General features: G+C 43.3%; 1 protein-coding gene across 1 annotated transcript in view; it reads right to left on the reverse strand.

Annotated features, from left to right (window-relative positions):
• The window catches only part of UGT8 (UDP glycosyltransferase 8), a 320,715-nt gene that overhangs the window by 49,558 nt on the left and 253,059 nt on the right, over positions 1 to 18,098 (reverse strand). The window lies entirely within an intron of this gene.

An 18,098-nucleotide genomic window follows, 5' to 3' on the forward strand; every position in this document is an offset into this window, starting at 1 on the left:
GAAACGCGACTCTGTCTTTCTAGTAATTGTCGGCAAACTCTGCTGAGCGCCAATACTTCCAGGATCAACATTCTGCCTTCTATGGTCAGTATCTTTGTTTCTAATGCAGGTTCCAAACTTTAGGTAGTCATGTTTTAAATTATGACAGTAGTACAAGAAGATTTAAGAGAGATTATTCTCCACAGCTTCAATATCTCTACTCAAAACATGTGCCCTTTACCTGATAAGAGGCCATCACATTTTGGAAGGCTTTCTTAAGTATCTGGTTGGCTAATGGGATGATTTTATTTTGGTCAAGTCGTTGGGTACATTGCCACAGGGTGCTCTATGGGGCAGGCCAAAAGTCTTTGAATTTGATCAGGTGGTTTGATAGAATCAGCAGCGTCTAAAGGGATATTGCTTCCACAGACCAATTGTGAGAAGTGCATCATCAAAAAAATAATTTGCAAAATATTTAGAAATTCGGCAGGGACACCACAACAGAGAAGGTTGAGTGATCAATGTAAAAATGAGAGGTTCGAGGTTAACCTGCTGATATCAATGAAGGTGGAGTATTTCTCCTAGAAAGGTCACCAAAAACTCTGCTTCAATATAAGTCATAAAGGACATGTTATTTTGAAAGATAACTCCCATTTTTTTGACCACCGGTTAAGGATTATAAGTACGCCAAGTGATGACACCCATATAAACAGTATGAGACCATTTTAAGTGATGAACCTGTTCGGCATAAGACTCTGTTCCCACATACACATAGGAAGAGATAATGAAGGAACATGTGCCCCATTAAAAGGAGGAAGATTATTGCTCCCAGAGAAAGTTGTATTTTATTTTATTTTTTTAAATATATTTTTATTTTATACTTCAAAATCAAAGCACACATTTTAAAAGAATACACAAATTTCTCTCTTACATTTGTTCATCTCACAGTATGAAAGGAAAAATTGAACCAATACAAAATAAACTCAAGAGAAGGAAGCCATTGCAACAGTGTAACGTATTATAACATTTCCATAGAATCAAAAAGTCAACAAAAAATCATATCAACCTATTCCTGTTCTCCACTTCTCCAGGGGCCCCCAAATTTTAATACCTCGAGCTCTCCCCATCCTACCTTTTCTTGCATATATATGTTTTTCTAGATTATGTATAGAAATAAGATTTGATAACCATGTTTGCATGGATGGGGGACTCTTATCTAGCCATACTCTAGCTAGCATTAGTCTAAAGACAGCAGATACCATAAACAAAAACATTGCGTCACCTGGATCCATTAGAGCATTTTCCGCGTCAACTCCCAACATAATTAAGCTTGCTGTAAGGGTTATCTTTATCCTTAGTGAGTTATCCCAAAAATACTCAATATCCTTAATTAATGTATATAACTGAGGACATGTAGCAAACATGTGGACAATATCTGCCTCAGTGGAATTACATCTGGGGCAAGTAATACCCTCAGTACCCCCCCATTTCGCAATCCTGGCTGGAGTGTAATACAATGAGAACAAGGTTTTGTAATGTTGGGATTGCAAGGGAGCAGAGCAGAGCATGGACCGACCTAATTCCAGGGATTCATTAAAGGATTCGGAAGTAATCTCTATTCTCTCCCCCCATTTATACCTATGCTTGTCCAGGTCGTCCGGTCTATTTTTTGACAAAAAAGCATATATTGACCTAATGGAGTGTTCCTCCCCCGTGGTTATCCCTTCCATCAAGTCATTAGGTTGAAAACCCACCGGTCCCCCTTGTTTGTTTTTTAAAAAACTCCTAACCTGAAGGTATTTAAAAAAGTCCCTTCTATTTATTTTATATATATTTACCAAATCCTCAAATTGTACAATTGCCACTGAATTTCTTAAATCCCCAATTTGATGTATCCCTTTATCTTCCCAGCCCGCCATTACTGAATCAGCGAAAATCTCTTCAGGGAAGGATTTATTTTTATATACTTTGGTATATCTATTGAATCTTCCCATACCTGACTTCTTTAAAAAGGAACTCCAGATTTTAAGCGCCACCCTAAGAGTCTTATATGTCTGTCTTCTAAGATAACCCAAATCCGTAAAGTACAGGAAGCAGTTTTCTGCATTTTGGCCTAGTACCGCTGTGTAAACTTCTATTGACATATTAATGGTTTTTGATAACCCATTGCCTCCTCCTATTAGCCCCTGCATATACTGGAGAGCCGCAGCAAAATAATCTAATCTAAAGTCTGGTGCACCCCAGCCCCCTCTATCCCTTGGTAAAGTGATGAATTTATAAGCCCTACGGGTTTTTCCGTGGGCCCAAATAAACCTGTTAGCCAGACCCTCCAACATGTTGAACCATTTGTTCTCAAAAATTAAAGGAATTGATCTAAATAAATACAAAAATTTAGGCAAGACCATCATTTTCAACACATTAGTGCATCCAACCAATGATAAGTGCAAGTTATTTATTCTTTCCAGGTCGCTTTTCACCTTCGCCAACAGCGGAGTCATATTGAGCTCAACTACCTCCTCCAAATTTGTAGAAATATCAATCCCTAAATAAGTTGCGCTGTTAACCACCCTGTTATCCACACTAGTTGCAAACCTATTCATAATTATCTGGGTTTTTGATTTGTTTAGGCTGTATCCTGAAACCAGCCCAAAGACATGCGCTTCTGCTTCTACTCCCACCATAGCTATATCCGGATTCGGAGTCAGTATAGCCACGTCATCAGCGTAAGCGAGGGTTTTCACAATGCAGCCATTCAATGACATAGACTGTATTTCAGGATTTCCCTCCAATTTGCGAAGTAGTGGCTCGATATATAGGGCGAAAAGCAGCGGGGAAGACGGACAACCCTGCCGAGTCCCTCTTTGTATATGAACTAGATCTGAATGCCCTCCGTTTACTCTAATTTTTGCAACCGGGTCTCTATATAGGGCTTGAATGGCCAGTATATACCCTGGCCCTATACCGCACCACTTCATAACTTCCCATAGATATTCCCAGGCGACCCTATCAAAAGCCTTCTCGGCCTCTAGGAAGAGTGCTGAAATAGGGTCGCCTGTAACCTCTGCTGCATCAATCATGGTTATCGCTGTCCTAAAATGCTGAGCAGTACCCTTCCCAGGTATAAAGCCATGTTGTGATGGGCTCACCAAATGTTCAATACAACCTGCTAACCTCTTTGCCAACATCTTTGAGTATATCTTAACATCTGAGTTCATCAGTGTGATTGTCCTGTAAGAGCCAGGGAGAGTTAAAGGCTTCCCTTTTTTAGCAATGACAATTATATCGGCCCCTCCCCATGAATCCGGTGGTTGCCCCCCCTGTTGTACATATAACATAACCTCAAACATATAGATCAACAAACAATCACGAAATACTTTGTAAAACTCAACCGGAATTTGATCAGGTCCAGACGCCTTTCCTGATGGTAAACTACCCAATGCATCAATAAATTCCTCCAGGCGCAAGGTAGATTCTAATATTTCTCCTTCTTCCTTTGAGAGAGATGAGGGGACTATATCCTTAAGATAATTACTAATTTCTACAATTCCCCCTGTGTCTTCCCGTGTATACAGTTTTTCATAAAATACTCTGAAAACCTCTCTTATCCTATCCGGATCTGTAACAGTAATCCCCTGTGGGTCCAATATCTCTTTTATCTCTGCAGCTGCCCTCTGCTGTCTAATTTTAACCGCAAGGATATGACCCACTTTCTCACTACACTCGTAAGCCTCCTCCTTTTTAGCCAGATATTTCTCTGCCATCTTTCTAGAAAGGCTTTCTACAGCTTCTGCCTTTAATGCTACCAATTTTAGTAATAAGTGCTCCAGACTAGATTTAGATTCTACTGCAGCAGCTAGTTTTCCTTCCTCTATAATCAACTTTTGCCGGATAGCTTCAACCTTCATCCTCTCCTTCTTACATCTTGTCAATGCATAGCTCAATGTTTCTCCTCTGACCCCAGCCTTGAAACAATCCCAAGTTTGTCCTATAGAGGCAGTGCCATGGTTGATTTCCCAGAAGTACCTAATCCACCCTTCCATATACTTCTTATATTCGATATCTTGAAGAAGACTCCGCTCAAAAGTCCATGTTGACCTCTTACTCTGTGATTGCGGAATCCTCACTGTCAATATTAACGGACTATGATCAGAAATAATCCTTGGTTGTTTTTCAATCAATGTCTCCAAAGCCAGAGTCCTTGAGACTAGAAAATAGTCCAGTCTTACCAAAACCTTGTGTGGTGCCGAAAAAAAAGTACTGCTATCTAACAGTGGATGTTGCATCACCCAGGGATCTACCAATAGATTATGATTGACCATGCTGGCAATAGCCCTATATACCTTTCTCTTTCTTCCACTGTAAACCGCTCCTGTATTCATAAATGAACTTGTAGGGTCATGCAAATTGAAATCACCACAACATATTACTGGTTCAGGCCACTGCGCTAGTTCTGTATCTATAAATTGCCATATCTCAGGATCATCCTCAGTTGATCCATATATAGTTACTAATGTTAACCTGAGACTTTTAAAACATAATTCCACCATAGCCCATCTCCCCCATTGGTCTTCTTTCTTCCTTTTAACTACCACATCTCTTCTTCTCCCCAAGATTGCAACCCCTCTTGTCCTAGATCCTTGCCTACTAGCTGCTAGCACATCAAACCCCAAATGATTCATTAAATATATCTGCTTTTCCTCTATGTGTGTTTCCTGTAAGCATACTTAGTCCACTTGTAAAGTTCTAATATAAGCTGCTACATTCGCCCTTTTCCTTGGATCATTTAAACCACATATATTTATTGAAACTAACTTACAAGACATTGTGAGTTGTCAAAAAAAACTTTTCTTCGTATCCCAACTATTTCTTTAGCTATCCTTTCCCCATTTCCAACCTTTCTCCTCTCCTTTCTATTCAAAGATATAGACAACAAAATATATATGGAAACAATGTGTGCTAAAAAACATAACCAGTCTACAAACTGACACTGATTTTTGGACCCCCACCCCCTCCCCCTCCCCTCCCCTCCCCTTCCCACCCTGCCCCCCCTCCCCTTACAGGCAAATAGGTCAATAATGACATATGTGTGGCCGCTTCTTGGTTGTGTTAGTCGCACCCCTCTCCCACCCTCTACAGTATCCCCCCCTTTTTACCCCCTTTTTACCACTCAAATCTCTCTTCAATAATTCATAGTATTGGATTTAAGACCTACAACCATCTTAAAGAAAAAAACAACCTCCTATTTCTTCTCCCCCCCCAACTCCTGAATAAACTCCTGAGCTTTCACTTCCGACATAAACATCCTAACTCTGCCCTTTGTAATAACTTTCAGTCTAGCCGGGAACAGTAAATATGCCTCTGACCCTAGGGCCTGAAACTGTGAGATCATTTTCCTGAGCCTCCACCTGCTCTCAACTGTCACATGGCAAAAGTCCGGTCTAGAAAAGAAAGTGACACCCTCCACAGTTCTTTTGCTATCAGGTCTCGCTTTCTGAATAATTTCTTCTCGGAGCAAAAAGTTTCCGACATAAACTAATATTGCTCTGGGGAGTGATGCTTTAGAGCCTCCTTCAGCTCCATATGTCTTACGCTGGACAAAGGGGAACCTATGCGCCCTCTAAATCTCTGTCTCCCACTGCCACTGGGACTCAGGAAATGCACCCTTTAATAGGTTAATCACAAACCCCCTAGGGTCCTGCCCTTCAAGCCCTTCTGCCACCCCCAAAATGCGAACATTGTTACGTCTTTGACGATTTTCAAAATCCTCCATCTTCCAGAGAAAATCGTCTGCCTTCTTTTCCTGTTGTGTTTTAAATTCTCGAAAGCTACGGAAGTCGTCCTCCATCTTGCCAGTTCTTTCCTCCACCTCAGCAACTCTCCCAGCCAAGCCTTCATATAGTTTGTTTGTTTTCCGAAGTGTCGTTTGAATCTTCTTGAAGTCTTGTCTTGTTTTTCGGCTTGTAGATCTTGCTTCGGTTTGTATTTGCTTCAACATGTTGAACACCATTCCTAATGCATCATCCTGCCTTGGGCCTGCTTCTTGCTCTTCCTGATACGTCTGTGATGTTGCCGAATAATCCCAGGCCAATTTCCTCTCAGCTCCTCTTGTGGGCGGCCCTCCGTGTCTACACCGCCTTATCTGTTTCTTCTTTTGTGTAGAGTCTTTGCCTATGTCAGTTCCTGAGGAGGTAGAGGCTGACCATGAATCCTCGTCGTCTTCATCTTCCTCCTTTTCCACCTCCTCCTCCTCTTCATCTGTTATTTCCTCCTCCTGTTGTATAGAGTCAGAATCCTCATTCACTGAGAAGAAATGCTCCCCCTCCAGTGAGCATAGATCTTCCTTTTCCCTGGGATATCCGCCTTCTACCTTTGCTGCCACCAAACTTACAGAGCTTCCCCATGTGGGATTAGGAGATTTAGCTAACAATTCTGCTTCAACCTGCATAATTGCCAGCAACATATCTGCATTTTCTTGCCCCCTCGGCTCCCCCTTACCGACTTCCTTGTCCTCAGTAGTCTCTGCTGTGATTACCATCTGCTGCAAGGTCTCCTTTTCTCCTTTCTTTTCAGCGCATTTCTCAACCCTCTGCCCTGCATTTTCATTAGTGCTCCTGTCGGCGTTCTGCTCGGCGCTCACCGAGAGTGGTTGCCTAGCAACAGCCGGATCAGCGTCTAGCACGTCTCCTACTCCTGTACTTGCTGCTGCGGCTGCGTCCTCGAGGACGCTCTGTTGACTGACTCTAGGATCGGTTTCTACATCACCGGGGACTCCCGCTGCCAAACCTGCCGTCTCTGAAATGGTTGGACGGGTAAATGACTCTGGTAAGGTGGGCTGCCTAAGGGGGGTTCCTTTGTTTCTTATTTTCGTAATCGCTGGTTTTTCTAACACTTTGGTGCGCCCTTTCAACGTAGCGCTCTCATAACCGCACAGTGGTTTCCCTTTCTGGTCCATTTTCTTTCTTGTCGGAGGTGCAATCACCTTCTTGATTGCACCCGGATTCTTCACCGGGATCAGTGTCTTCTGCGCTACGGGCGTCTCCAGCTCAGTAGGGGTCGGTTTACTGATCTCCATCCCGTCTTTAGTCTTCACTTTATCGGCCTTTGCAGACCTAAGGGGCATTTTTGTAAGCAGCGAGTAGATTAAGTCTTTTATTCCTCGTTCAGGTATGATCTTGACTTGCGACAGCAGGCTGCTTGTGAGTGCTCTTAGTTTCCTTCTAAGCCTGTCAAATTCAGCAACCACACTGTCTCTAAGCCGACTAGTACTTGACTGTGCAGGATTGAGACAAACACACTCCCCAGCTCCGAATCCAGCTTCAATGAGGGCAGGGTCAACAGCCATCAGGGGGGTCTCGCGCTATCATTATAGCGTACAACTACTGCATACTATTGCATCCGGATGGGAGAGAGGTTTTGGTGCGACCGCTCACCACAACCCACCCGCGGCCATCTTGCCTCCCTCCGATCCTCCCAGAGAAAGTTTTGAGAAATTTGGCACCTGTCACAAATACGGTTGCCAAGCTATGGACCATATTTATGGAAAAGTAACACAATGCAGAACAACGCAGCAAGACACCTTGCTGTGCTGCATTACAGGGAAAGATCAGATAAGCAGTGCATTTAAAAGAATACGGCACACTAATGAATTTGCCCATGTGCTGATGCTGTGTTTGGCTGCCTACAGCCAACGCAGGCACCCTTGCACCATAGTGCAAGGGTGCCTGTGTTGCGTGCAGGGTACCTTCCCGAGAGGTATATTCCTCTTTCTATGTGGGCAGGTGTATCTTTCTGGTGCATTCCCAGGTCTACCACTATTGGTAAATCTGGGAATACGTCAAAAACTATGGGAGCTGGGTGGGAACATTCCTGCAATGCCCATGGAACATCTTTTCAAGGCAGAACAATGCAACACAGCGATTTGCGCTGTGTTACGTTACTCCAGATTTATGAAGACAGTCACGGACATATAGGGTGGACTAGTGTAGCTTGATAAAACGCATTTTGGTCTTGAATTGCGATTGCACCATGCTGCATGGTGCAAGGGCGACGCAGCTACCCTTATGAATATGGTCTATATGTTTGGTAAGTATTTCTGACAAGGCAGACATAAAATATTGCAACACCTTTATGATGTGTCTTGTAAGTCTATTCTCCCCAATAGATCGTTATCCTTGCCAATAATACCTTGAAAAAATGGGACCACACTGAATTTTTAATTAAACTTAAATAAAAGTGATCAGTTTAAAGGCGGTTGAAATAAATTGTATATGCGAATTACCTCGGCTTCTTAAAATACTTTCTAAAATTTGCATAGCATCTTTTACTTTCATACCTTTTCCCACCCTGATTCTTTTTAAGGAGAATCTAGTTAGTCGGAAAATGTTTGAACACTGAGAACATGAAAATGTCAATTTCATGCTACAGGGACCAGAGGTATCCCCCAGGTTGAACAGCTCTTACTGGCTCAAACTGCATAACTACCACTTAGGTTACAGAGACCTCCCTTATTAAGACAGCAGTCATATCCTTAGGTCGTACGGACTTATCTTACCAACTTCTTCCTCAAATATGAGGCTTCCAAAGAAGGTTATAAATGGGAGCATTGAAGTGCCCAGGTTCAGGATAACTATGTGGAATGTGACTTGGAAAAACCCGGTTTGCATAGTTATTCCCCATTCGGACGGTTTATCTTGTGATTGGGCGGTGCAGCGGAGGAATTCCTCCTAGCAGTATTCAGTAATTCTGGCACCAGTAATTCTGATCCTCCTACCCAGAGCAGCTCATAATCAGATCCTAAGACTGATATGCTCTGGGCCATGTACCCCATTCCAATTAAAAAAAGAAAAGCCCCAGGGAATGGGGTCCACACAGTCGTAAAGGCTTGGGGACGGAGGCTGCAAGCCTCTCCAAAAAAAAAGGCCTCCGGGGATGCAGTGCATGGGGCCAAAAGGCTCAGATAGGTAGGCTGCACGGCACCCTGCAAGTAAATGTAACAAGCATTGGCATAGCCAATAGGTCTTGCCTTTGGGACCTTGTAAGTGTTTAGCCAGAGACATTGACTTTGCCTATGTCTTTAAGCTGTGCTGTACAGAAGTCTGCAGCATGCTGAAAAGTTATAATAAATAATAATAATAATAATAAGCATTTATTAAGTGCCTGGCTGCACAAAACTGTGTGTCCCCGCGCTGACTGCAAATGCAGACCCATCAAAAAGACCATGAGTTGGAAGAACAAGATTAGTTTTTGGGAAATAGATGAGTTTTAAGTCTGGCTCTGAACCTTGTTTCAGATGGTTCCATCCGCAGCTGAATTGGCAAAGCATTCCAGAGCTTGGTGGCTAGATAGCGGAAGGATTTTCTTCCCATTTTAGCTTTTGTGATGCGGGGGATTTTAAATAGCATCATGCCCGCTGATCTAAGGTCTTTGATTGGCCGATGGATGGTGATAAGGCCTCTCAGATAGCTTGGGCCTTTGTTTTGGGCAATGCGATGTGCATAGCAGAGAGTTTTAAATATAATTCTCTCTTTAACAGGGAGCCAATGGAGCTTGGCAAGCGCATGTTTGGTGGATGCTCTCCGAGGGAGACCGAGCACCAGTCGTGCTGCAGAGTTCTGTATGCATTGTAACTGGTGCAGACCCTTCTGATTTAGACCAAGTAAGAGAACATTGCCATAGTCCAAATGGGGGGATATTAAGGCATGGACTATGGTCTTTCTCGCTTCGGTCGGCAGAAGGTCTAGTACTTTACGCAGTACTTTTAGGGTGCTGTAACATTTGCTTGTCACTTTATTTACCTGGGCCTTGCCTGAGAGATCGGCGTCGAGCATGACTCCGAGATTTTTCACTTTCTCCACAGGCACAGGTAGTTCTCCCAATTCGCTAGGCCACCATGCATGGGACCAGATAGAAGTATCCTTCCCCACTATCAGTACCTCTGTTTTATCTCCGTTTAAACGGAGGCAGTTGGCGTTCATCCACGTTGCTATCCTTAGCATACAGTTAGAGAAGTTGGAAGCTGAGTCTCTACTGTCTGGCGTTATTTTGAACACCAACTGGGTGTCGTCAGCATAACTGACAATGCCCACCCCAAATTCCTCTGCTATGTGTGCCAGGGGTTCCATGTAGATGTTAAATAAAGTAGGGCTCAAACTTGAGCCCTGTGGAACCCCATGGCTAACACTGCGAGGTGATGACTTGAAGGGTGGGCAATGAAGTTGGAAAGTTCTGTCAGTGAGATAGGACTGGAGCCAGGTGAGAGCAGAGTCTTTTACTCCCATGTCTGAGAGCCAAGACAGCAGCGTTGAGTGCAGCACGGTATCAAACGCTGCACTTAGGTCCAGTAGGACCAGCGCTGCTGTCTCTCCCTCATCCACCATTTTCCGAATCTGTTCGGTAGAATACAGAACAGCTGATTCGGTTGAATGGCCTGATCTAAACCCTGATTGGGAAGGGTGGAGGAGTGATTATTTCTCCAAAAACTCCATGAGTTGGAGATTGGCCACCTTTTCTATGATCTTGGCACAGAAAGAGAGAAGGGAAATTGGCCGTAAATTTTGAAGCTGAGTGATTGGAATGTTAGGTTTCTTTTTTAATGGTATTACCTGGGCAGATTTCCAGTTTTTCAGGACATGGCCTTCCTGGAACGATATTGTGATCATGTTGCTTATTTGATCCAGTAATAAGCTTTCCATGACCGCTTTGTACTGTTCCGGGGGGCAAGCATCCATGGGGGAGCCTGAGCAAATACTGTTTATAATTTTCATTAGTTCCTGTTTATTGGGGGTCCTGAAGTTGGTAAGCTGGGGTTTGTGGAGGCAAGAATCTAGGTTATCTACCTTATTTTTATCTATCCTGGTACTACAAGAAAAAGTAGCATGAATTTTTTCTACCTTCTCCACAAAGAAATCGGCTATCTGGTCGCATATCTCTGTGGAGTAGGTATCTTTAGTATCCAGGCGAGAGGATATAGTAATTTCTCTGTAGATACCGAATAATTCTTTTGTTGGGTTTTTAGCTTCCACAATTCTGCTTTTGTAATAGAGACTCTTCTCTAGTCTTACCAATTTTTGGTATTTTTTCAGCTCAGTTCTATAGTTTTCTTTGAGTTCTGGAGTATAGTTTTTCCTCCACTTTCGTTCAATGGATTTGCATAAAGAAGTGTCAGAAGCATTTTTGTTATCTTATATATGACCAAGAAAGCATGATGTACAACTGAACAACCATATTAAAAAAAGTATGAACAACAAATAATGTATTGGGGTTTTTTGTTTGTCCTTTCAGTGCTGACAACTTCTATCTCCCTGTCCCAATGGTTGCTTTTTATGTTTTTTTTGTTATGGGGGGAGCATAAATAACAGGAGGGTGAAGGTTGGGAAATAGTGCCTCTATAACAGTCAGTGAGAGAGTCATTAGGTTAGTCAGTCAGTCAGTGAGAGAGTCAGTTAGTTAGTCAGTCATTGAAATAGAGAGTGCGAGTCAGTCAGTTAGTCAGAGAGTCAGTCAGTCAGTGAGAGAGTGACAGAGTCAGTCAGTGAGAGAGAGAGCGTCAGTCAGTGAGTGAGCGAGCGAGCGAGAAAGTCAGTCAGTCAGTGAGAGAGAGAGTCAGTCAGTGAGAGAGAGAGAGAGAAAGAGAGAGTCAGTCAGTGAGAGAGAGAGTCAGAGAGTCTGTCAGTGAGAGAGAGAGAGAGTCAGAGAGTCAGTAAGTGAGAGAGAGAGAGAGGCAGAGAGTCAGTCATTGAGAGAGTCAGACAGTGAGAGAGTGAGAGAGTCAGTCAGTCAGTGAGTCAGTCAGTCAGTCAGTCAGTGAGAGAGTCAGTCAGTCAGTCAGTCAGTGAGAGAGAGAGAGTGAGAGAGTCAGTCAGTCAGAAAGTCAGTGAGAGTCAGTCAGTCAGTCAGTGAGAGAGTGTGTGAGAGAGTCAGTCAGTCAGTCAGTGAGAGAGAGATTGAGAAAGTCAGTCAGTCAGTCAGTGAGAGTCAGTCAGTCAGTGAGAGAGAGAGTCAGTCAGTCAGTGAGAGAGTCAGTCAGTCAGTGAGAGAGTCAGTCAGTCAGTCAGTCAGAGAGAGAGTCAGTCAGTCAGTGAGAGAGAGAGTGAGAGAGTCAGTCAGTCAGTGAGAGAGATTGAGAGAGCCAGTCAGTGAGAGAGAGAGTGAGAGAGTCAGTCAGTCAGTGAGAGAGAGTGAGAGAGGCAGTCAGTCAGTCAGTGAGAGAGTGAGTAAGAGAGCCAGTCAGTCTTTAAGCTGTGCTGTACAGAAGTCTGCAGCATGCTGAAAAGTTATAATAAAGAAGTGTCAGAAGCTTTTTTGTTATCTTATATATGACCAAGAAAGCATGATGTACAGCTGAACGACCATATTAAAAAAAAGTATGAACAACAAATAATGTATTGAGGTTTTTTGTGTGTCCTTTCAGTGCTGGCAACTTCTATCTCGCTGTCCCAATGGTTGCTTGTTATGGTTTTTTTGTTATGGGGGGAGCATAAATAACAGGAGGGTGAAGGTTGGGAAATAGTGCCTCTATAACAGTCAGTGAGAGAGTCAGTAGGTCAGTCAGTCAGTCAGTGAGAGAGTCAGTTAGTTAGTCAGTCATTGAAATAGAGAGTGTGAGAGTCAGTCAGTCAGAGAGTCAGTCAGTCAGTGAGAGAGTGACAGAGTCAGTCAGTCAGTGAGAGAGAGAGAGTCCGTCAGTGAGTGAGCGAGCGAGCAAGAGAGTCAGTCAGACAGTGAGAGAGTCAGTCAGTCAGTGAGAGAGAGAGAGAGTCTGTCAGTGAGAGAGAGAGAGAGAGAGGCAGTCAGTGAGAGAGAGAGAGTCAGAGAGTCAGTCAGTGAGAGATAGAGAGCGTCAGAGAGTCAGTAAGTGAGAGAGAGAGAGAGAGAGAGGCAGAGAGTCAATCATTGAGAGTGAGAGAGTCAGACAGTGAGAGAGTCAGTCAGTCAGTGAGTCAGTCAGTCAGTGAGAGAGTCAGTCAGTCAGTCAGTGAGAGAGTCAGTCAGTCAGTCAGTGAGAGAGAGAGAGTGAGAGAGTCAGTCAGTCAGAGAGTCAGTGAGAGTCAGTCAGTCAGTCAGTGGGAGAGTGAGTGAGAGAGTCAGTCAGTCAGTCAGTGAGAGAGAGATTGAGAGAGTCAGTCAGTGAGAGTCAGTCAGTCAGTGAGAGAGAGAGTCAGTCAGCCAGTGAGAGAGTCAGTCAGTGAGAGAGTCAGTCAGTCAGTCAGTGAGAGAGTCAGTCAGTCAGTCAGTGAGAGAGATTGAGAGAGTCAGTCAGTGAGAGAGAGAGTGAGAGAGTCAGTCAGTGAAAGAGAGTGAGAGAGGCAGTCAGTCAGTCAGTGAGAGAGTGGGTAAGAGAGTCAGTCAGTCAGTGAGAGAGAGAGAGATTGAGAGAGTCAGTCAGTCAGTGAGAGAGTGAGTGAGTGAGAGAGTCAGTCAGTCAGTGAGAGAGATTGAGAGAGTCAGTCAGTCAGTCAGTGAGAGTGAGAGTCAGTCAGTCAGTGAGAGAGAGAGTCAGTCTGTCAGTCAATGAGAGAGAGCGAGAGAGTCAGTCAGTCAGTTAGTCAGTGAGTCAGTGAGAGAGAGAGTTAGAGACGGTCAGTCAGTCAGTCAGTCAGTGAGAGAGTCAGTCAGTCAAGCAGTGAGTCAGTCAGTCTGTGAGAGAGTCAGTCAGTCAGTCAGTCAGGGAGTCAGTCAGCGAGAGAGTCAGTGAGAGAGTCAGTCAGTCAATTCAATTCTTTATTTGATCAGTTAAAAAACGATCATAAAATCTCAGAATAAATACATGCTAAAAATTTATAATCAATAAAAACAATGGGTAATTCATGTTACATCTAAAAATAAAGGTACATTGAAACCTGTACTGCATTGAACTATTCCCACCTTCTAGTTTCCTAAACAGCCCCATTTAAAGTGCAAACAATTTAGAGAGCGACCACCCAAGGGTTCTAGCAACCCCCCTCTTCCTTTTTCTCATGCAGGCCCATAGGAACATAGCCACCAAAAAACATACCAAGGGATTAGATACCATTTAAAAAAATAAAGTGGAACTTGGCATTAATTAAAATTCCCTTGCTTTAAAATTGGCTTAAGATAGTAGTTCCTTTCTTTCGCATAGAGCCTGTAGATAAAACTTGGTACAGATCCGTTTGTAATGAGAGGTTGTCACATGGGCACAAGCTTAAATCTTCATCATTATAGGTTTTCTCTGGATATCCTAACATCAATGGAATCATGTTCATGCAAAACCTCAATAGTATAAATCTATGTAGTGGGTTAGTGATGTTTGCTAAGTAAAAATACCCTCTCTCTGTCAATGGTGGGTTCAATTGATGGGTAACAACTGCATATTTCTCTTTGTAGTGTTTCTTTCATTTATAGTCGGCCATTGACAAAAACATGGTAGAAACCTTTTGCTTCTGAACCCACCTACAGGTCAACAATGGATCCTTGAATAGATCAGAAAGGCCAATTTCTTTCAGGACTGTCTCTACATAACCAAGCCACCTTGACATTCTGCTATTGTCCATATTTAGACAGTTCCTTATTATCATTTATGTAAGTGGAACTGTGTCCCTCTGCCAGATTAAGTGCCACAAAAGACTTGGAGCAAGGTGAATTGCATCTGTAATTTGATGAAGAAAGAGGGAGACCCACCAAAGACTTAAAGAAGTTATTTTCAGTAGTTTGGAGTGTCTGCAATACTACCGAGCCCCATACACCTGCCTCATATGTTACTGCCGCCTTGACTTTAGCCTGATAGATGTTTTTTATCGGTATTAGCGGTCTTGCGCCCAATTTTTGGGCGAAAGATTTTACGGCTGAGAGGCTTCCCTCCATTATCAACTTTCTTCTTTCCACCAATTTTGCCCAGGATAAAACTTTATCAAAAAGAACCCCTAGATAAGGAAAAATTACAGACCACCTCTATTCTCTTGCTATTGACGTGTAAATGGGGTTTTTTATCTCTGAGTCAGTCAGTCAGTGAGAGAGTCAGTCAGTCAGTCAGTGAGAGACAGATTGAGAGAGTGAGTCAGTGCACCAGTCAGTGAGAAAGAGAGAGTGAGAGATTCAGTCAGTGAGTCAGTCAGTCATCAGTGAGACAAAGTGAGAGAGTCAGTCAGTGAGAGGGAGAGAGAGTCAGTCAGTAAGAAAGGGTGAGTGAGAAAGTCAGTCAGTGAGAGTGAGAGAGAGAGAGAGAGAGAGAGAGAGAGAGAGAGAGAGAGAGAGAGTTAGTCAGTGAGAAAGAGAGAGACAGAGAGTCAGTCAGTGAGACGGAGTCAGAGAGCCAGTTAGTGAGAGAGAGAGAGTCAGTCAGTCAGTCAGTCAGTGAGAGCGGCAGTCAATCAGTGGGAGAGAGAGAGCGAGAGAGTCAATCAGTCAGTCAGTCAGTGAGTCAGTCAGTTAGTCAGAGAGAGAGAGTGAGAGAGTCAGCCAGTCAGTCAGTCAGAGTGTCAGTCAGTCAGTCAGTGAGAGATTGAAAGAGTCAGTCAGTCAGTCAGTCAGTGAGAGAGTGAGAGGGTCAGTCAGTCAGTCAGTAAGAGAGTCAGTCAGTTGGTCAGTCAGTGAGACAGAGTGAGAGAGTCAGTCAGTGAGAGAGAGTCAGTCAGTGAGAGTGAGAGTCAGAGAGTTAGTCAGTGAGAGAGAGTCAGTCAGTGAGAGAAAGAGAGTGAGAGAGCCAGTCCGTGAGAGAGAGAGAGTCAGACAGTCTGAGAGTGAGTCAGTCAATGAGAGGGAGAGAGTCAGTCGGTGAGAGAGTCAGTCAGTGAGAGAGAGAGACAGTGAGAGAGTGGAAGACCTGGGCTGGACTCTCTGGGTCACAGAACGGCGCAGCATCACAAACAAGATATATGGAGCATAACTTAATCATATCCATGCGACTTGGAGTCTCATTGTAACTAGCCCCAGGCAAACCAGTCATCTTGCTCAAGAACCGAAGAAGAAACAAATAGCACAACACCTGGAAAGCAGTGTTGTGCTGTCATATACAGTGGGAAAACCAAGATACATTTAGATAAGGGTAGTCCACAAGGAATACAGAGCATAGTCAGAGGCAAGTATAACATGAATGACTGAGGGTACCTACAACAGGCAAAACAATGAAGTAGAGGAAGCAAGTATGAACGCAAACTAGTAGGATAAGCGAGAGAGTGGTAACAACCGCCCCTGTTGCCAGACATCCATCCATATTTCAAGAGAACCTTAATAGGGATCCACAGTGGGAGGTACAATGAAAGAAACACAACTAGAAGGGAACTAACAACTAGATGAGGAATCATCAAAAGATTTATAAAACACATGATTGGTTGAAAACGATGTAAACATGCGAAAGCCTTGTTAACCCCAAAACGTGTGCCTCTTTGAGAGATGGGATGAAAATGGTGTTTATAGACAGTATAGAGGTTACAATGGGTAGAAAAGTGGACCGGCTTGGGGGGCTGTTTTTCTGTCTTTACTCTCCATGCCATTTGTGAACTGAAAGTAAAGGTCACACTGTCGGAATACATGGTCACTTTCAGCATGCGCGGTCAGCGGTCCCTAAAGTGAAACCGGACCATGCTACAAAGAACAAACAAAGAAGAGTGGGATAGGTGCAAATATGGAGCGCAGGCTGCTAATTAGTAACTTGGTCCATGACGAGGGAGGAATGCAGATGCCAGCCTGCACGCCGCAGCTCGCTCCCGAGAGTAAAACGCTGTGGGAGTGAACATTTGAAGAAGAGGTCGGACATGCACCCGCCTTACGCCATTAGTGTGCTTTCATTATTGAAAGACACACACAAAGGCCAATCAGATGTGTGTGAGGAGTCCGGCCTACACAGAGAAGTTTTGAACCCTCACAAGAAGCCTCCCACAGGGCAGTGCATGCACTCTGCGCTAGGCTCAACCTCAAAAGGGGTATCCCATGTGGGCTAATTTATTAATCACTGCTTTACTGAAGGAGCACCTCATAATGTACTGCAAGGGTTTTTTTTGTAATTTCTTTTTAGCTTTTAGCTTGGTGGTGTCCTAGAATAGGTTGGGACACCACAGAGCTTTTTATAATGATGTTTGGGGCTGCAATGAGCTCAGCAGCCCCACTAGCAAAATTAAAAAAAACAATAAGACACCTGGGTCATTAAATCCATGTCTCAGGGAAAATAACCATGGGGCATATAATCAAGAAAGGCATTACAATTATCGCCGGTTTAGCGGCAGAAAACTGCAGCTAAAAGGGCGATAATGGGCTTGATAATATGCCCTGGAGAATTCCAATAGAAGCCCATGTTCACACCAGAACATGGACTTCTATTGGAATTCTCAAGAGCATATTATCAAGCGCATTATCGCTGCTTTAGCGGCAGTTTTCTGCAGCTAAACCAGCAATAATTTTTAACGCCGTTCTTGATACTATGCCCCCATATTTTTAAAAGCACTCCTATCTGGAGCTATGTACTCTTCAGCTGGAGTGCCAATCCCTCTTGTGATTGTTCTTATGATTGCATTTTCTGGGCCAAAAATTATTAAAAGAAAGTCTGAGGGACATGCTGGTTTTAATTTAAAAAACAAATGTTTCTGACTATTTGTTTTATTATTTTCCTCCCACAAAATGTAATAATAAAAAGCTTTGTAAAAAGAAAGAGTCACAAACATGTTTTTAAAAAAAAAGTTATTAGACATTTTTATAATAATCAATATTAGTGAACATTGCATTGTGTGAATTGCTGAAGTGTTCATCAGACTTAACATATTGGTGATTTTTGGATAAAGATGATAGATCTGCTTTATATATATTGAAATGCTCAAAAATTGATGAAGCCAACAGTCTCACCTTTAAACATTGTTTTCACTCTTTGATAAAGTCTGCCTGAGTGCAGCCAGGACCTTCAAGACCAACCAGAAGGCAGTCACTGTGAGGAATTGTCTGCTAGCAGGCCAAGCCCTAGGGCTCAACCTATGCTGAGCATGTCCAAAGGCAGCGCACTGCATGGGGTTGGCTGCTCGCAGGGGATTAGCCATGCACAGCCGAAGGGCATGCAAGGCAGAGAGTTGACTCTATGTATGGTAATAAAATATTACTTTACATTAAAAAAACTAGAAATACACTGACAAAAACAAAGGTTGAAGCAATGTTATGGTTAGGTGAAAATTTTAACTACA

Source organism: Lissotriton vulgaris, chromosome 3_1 (assembly GCF_964263255.1).
Source record: "Lissotriton vulgaris chromosome 3_1, aLisVul1.2, whole genome shotgun sequence".
In the NCBI taxonomy this organism is placed as follows: Eukaryota; Metazoa; Chordata; class Amphibia; order Caudata; family Salamandridae; genus Lissotriton; species Lissotriton vulgaris.